We start from the raw sequence: 4,717 nt of genomic DNA, 5'->3' as shown, positions 1-4,717 counted from the left end.
ATAATGCACACATGATTTCTGAATGTTTTCTGTAAATGACAATCAATGTTTATGAAGTTCCCTCCTTTAATGCTGAACAAAATTAAAAGAAGAAAAATGAAAAAAGCCTGGCCTCATTATTTTCTTTTTCTCACACAGGAAACAAGGAGGCTATAAAGTAGGTAGATAGATTTGGCTTTGAAAATATTATTCCATGGGTTCCAACTTACAAAATTGCCCTTTTTTTCCAGTAAATACTGGGTGATTTTTTTTTTCCTGGAAAGTCTTGTGTCCTCATGGACCTAGTCTGAGTTAGAAATGCTCATTGAGAAAAGACCCAGGCTTCATTCTAGCCAAATAGCTTACCAAGTTGCAGTTAAAATGGGAACAACACCTCTCTAAGATACTAACTAAAATAATGCTAATAGCCCTACTTTTCTAGAACCTTCATAAAATGAAGCCCCAGCTAGCTGAGTCATAAGCAACTCCTTTGCTGCTGAAATGTTATAGCACATTTGAAATAGATGGAAGTTTTCAGATAATAATTAATAGTTAAGCCTCTCATCTGATTTTTTTTTAAGCAAAGCATCACCAAAATCAATGCTCACCAACATAGGAATGCTCTGATTCTTATTTGAAGCTGTAGTAAGAAGTGATTGAGGCTAATCCCAGACTCACAGTTATGTTTTTTAAAAAGCAGTTCTAAGAGATGACAGCGATTTTTTTAGGTGCTCAGAAGCTATTGCAGGTTGGGGTCCCTAGAGCTGGCATGTTCTGAGAAATGTAGTTTAAAGCAAGATTTAATAGATTTTAAAACTAGAACCACTGGCCCATATGATAGGATAAGCATCAGAAAGCCTTTCTTCTATAGCGTCTCTCCCAACTTCAGTCTTTGGAACCAGCAGAAACCCTTGAAATACATATGTTTCAAGACATCCAGATCCCCTGTGGGAATCTTAACTCAAGATCATCTCAGATCTCTTGAAACAGAGAAATACACTGATGTTTCCATGAGGGTACCACTTGTCCCTTGCTTTCTAATCAAGTCTTCAAGTGACTAGTTAGAGACATCAAATATATTAACACAACCTATCCCAGGCTCATGTCAATTGTCACCAACAATAGATTACAGAATCTTAAATATAAAATCATCTCGAGTTTTGTTAGAAACCTAGATTTAAGCAGGATTGAAACACAGGATGAAATTTACTGTTTTTAAAATTGAGGTTGGATCATGTAAGATGACAATGATTAACCTTTGATAGCATTACTAAAATTATGAATTAAGCCCTTTTTGTGCTCAAAGCTTTGTTTCATTCCTAGATCCTCTTTTTTATTTAAAAGTAAGAACTGGCAGCATGTTTCCATAATCACACCAGGAATGAGGCATTTCAGGTATCAAAGGAGTAGCCGGGGTTTGGCCTCATACTCCCAAGTAGCAACAGCTCCTTGACCCAAATAAAGATGAGGCAGAAGTGAAGTAAACCCTTTACTGTCATCTTGGTAGAGAGGTGTCTCAAATTACCAAACTGTGCTACAAAAATTTTATCTGTTTTCTAAATTTGAATTAGCTAAGCTTAACTAGTTAAAAGACTACAGAATTCTTGATGGCTGTGCCTCACAGATCTTACGTCTCCCAAGTTCATGGAGTAGAACATGGCACAGTGTAAGCATTCAGTAAATGTGGCAACTATGCATTGGGGTTCATTCTCCTTTTGTAATTTTAGTTTCCCAATGGTCTATCCTGTCATCTCACTGGATCTTCCAGCAGAGGTACAAGATACAGACATGCTTTTTACCATAAGCAGTAAGAGGGAAACAGTAGCCCATTGTCAGAGCACTGGAAAGCTCTTACCCTTCCTTTCTACAAAGATTTAACCAAAAGCAATAAGGAGAGAAGCCTGAGTGGATATTAGAGGTTAGACTTAATTTTCCAGATTTTTCACAGAAAACTCAGCTAGGCAGGAAGCAGAGAGACCAGGGAGACATAAAAGCCTGGCCTGGGAATTATTCCTCTCAAATCTCAGTCTGGTTTCATCAAATCACAAAGTCTCATCAATAAGAACAGAATCTGGAGAACTGATGAATTCTTGAGCTATGTCACTGTACAAATAGATACTGCTTTTTAAGAGATGGAACCCATTATAGTTGTAACCATGTGTTCCTGTTGCAGCAGTCACAACAATAGACCAAATGTCATCTTAGAGGCCATCTTAATCACTGGATACTTTGCATGTGGCCAGATGAGGGGAGCAAGAGAGAGCTTGAAGGATTACACAGGAGGTTGGATGGGCCAGGCCTATACACATCCATGAATCAGAATTAACCCCACAGCACCACATAATAGTAAAGGCTAAGGGAAATGCAGTCTACCAGTGTAACCATGGGGAAAGGGAAACTGGAATGAGAAACCCTCGGTAACCCTGACACAAATGTGAAAGGAATCCACGGACGTCTCTAACCTGATTTCCTATGAGATACTGCAACAAACACTCATTCAATGAATATTCATTTCCACTAATATATGCCAGGTACTATGCACTGGGAATATAATAGAGAAATATGATAGATATAGACTCTGCCTTATGGATCTATGCTCTAGGTCCAAGAAAGGTGCTTATACAAGAGGGCAAAAGTGTAACAGAAATAACTATAAAAGATAAACTTTATTACAACTGTTATACTAGTTACAGCTACAGGGGCCAATACCCTACTTGTATATTAAACATGAACTAAGAGAATTATAACACTTTCGCATACCCAGCTAAAAATATTTAACCAGGAGGATGGAGAATGGAATTAATCATCACTTTAGAGCTCCAAGTAGCAGCAGAAGGGATTTACCAAATGGCAGGGAAGTTTTCCTGGGGCTGTGCTCCCTACTGAACTATCATGTAGTATCATGAAGGATTTGTTAACAACTTTGTTAACAACTCCTCTGAACTTTCCATCCTTACCACATTTCACAAATCTGAAGCCTTGCAGTTCTCTAACATGCTCAGGAAAAATGCCATTTGAACTTTCCCTTTAGGAAGATAAAACATTTTTAAGGTGGGATGGAATTGACTGAGGGTTGGGGTAGGTTAGAGGGGAAAGCAAAGTCAGGAAAGATTTTCCTCAAATAAATAGTAACTCTCATGACCCTCAATCTGCAGAAATTTGAAATGCCACATCTACACCACTGGTCAGGGAACTTTTGTTCATTACATGGTGAAATTCCGTGTACATACTAGACAGGTTATATGAAAATATGATGTGTGTAGAAACTTGATTTTTTTTTTTTTGGAGGATCTTAAGCACAAGAAATGGGGGTCTTGTACTTAAAGCCATTGAGCTCTAGATGTTTCTAGTTTTCTCAGTCATAATAATATTATCTATTAAAATAATTCCTCCCCTCAAATAACCTTTTGGCACATACCTAAATTCTACATCAGGACTCCCTAGTGGCGCAGACAGTAAGGCATCTGCCTGCAATGCAGGAGACCCAGGTTCAATTCCTGGGTCAGGAAGATCCCTCGGAGAAGAGAATGGCAACCCACCCCAGTATTCTTGCCTGGAGAATTCCATGGACAGAGGAGCCTGGCAGGGTACAGACCATGGGGTCACGAAGAGTCGAACACTAGGGAGAGACTACCACTTGCACTTTCACTTAATTCTACATCATCCAAATGAAATAATGTCTTCATCTTTACTGATTCTTTCCATTAAAACTAATTATTTCAGCATAATAAAAAAGGGGAGGTCTCTGTGAGATCTTGCACTAAATTCTCCTCTCCAATACACTGTTCCTCCCTGAAATTAGGAATTAAATTCTTAAAAGTACTCTCTATGAACTTGTGGAGATTCAACTCTCAGATAGCTAAATGGCACTATTCTGTGGAAAATACTCTGATATTTCACAGCAGAATTTAAATGTCTTATCTGGACAGGTTCAAGGTAGCAGTAAGATTGCTCTTTCTAATTCCCATTCCAGATGCTATCTAAACACTTTCATCCAACTTCCAGCTTTTACTTCATTCACACATCCATTCCCCTTCACCCTGACAAGAATAAATGCCTGTCTCATTGCCCTCAATGGACTATGCAGTAAAACTCTTTAAAAATAGACTCTTCAAAGAAAGAGCCCAAACATTTGCTCAAAACAAGCAGTAAATCTTTTTCACACTGGTTTTTCACGTAGATTATATTAGCTATTTTTCTGCTTGTCCCCAGAAGTCAGGGATAACAATTTCCAAATGCAAGGCATTGTGATCAAATGTAAAAGCAAAATCTGAGAAGCAAAGCAGAAAGGAGAGGTGAGCTCAGGCCCTATATCCCAGAATCACATCCCTTCCCTCATCCATTCAACAAATGAGTGCTTTGTCGTCGTCATGCTTAGTCGCTCACTCACGTCCACCTCTTTGCGATCCCGTGGACTGTATGTAGCCCACCGGGCTCCTCTGTCCATGGGATTCTCCAGGCAAGAATACTGGAGTGGGTTGCCATCCCTTTCTCCAGGGGATCTTCCCAACCCAGGAATTCAACCTGGGTCTCTTACGTTGCAGGCAGATTGTTTACTATCTGAGCCACCAGGAAAGCCCATTGAGTGCTTATTATATGCTCAGTATTTTATCAGATCTAAAGTATAGAAAGATGATTAACATGGACCCTATCCTTGAGGTTTTCATAGTGTAGAAAGACTAGCAGACCAGCAAACAAATGCAGTGATACACATCAAAAGAGGTGTGTGTTTAGAGAG

Source organism: Cervus canadensis, chromosome 14 (assembly GCF_019320065.1).
Source record: "Cervus canadensis isolate Bull #8, Minnesota chromosome 14, ASM1932006v1, whole genome shotgun sequence".
Taxonomy (NCBI): Eukaryota; Metazoa; Chordata; class Mammalia; order Artiodactyla; family Cervidae; genus Cervus; species Cervus canadensis.
This window is presented reverse-complemented; position numbering follows the sequence as displayed.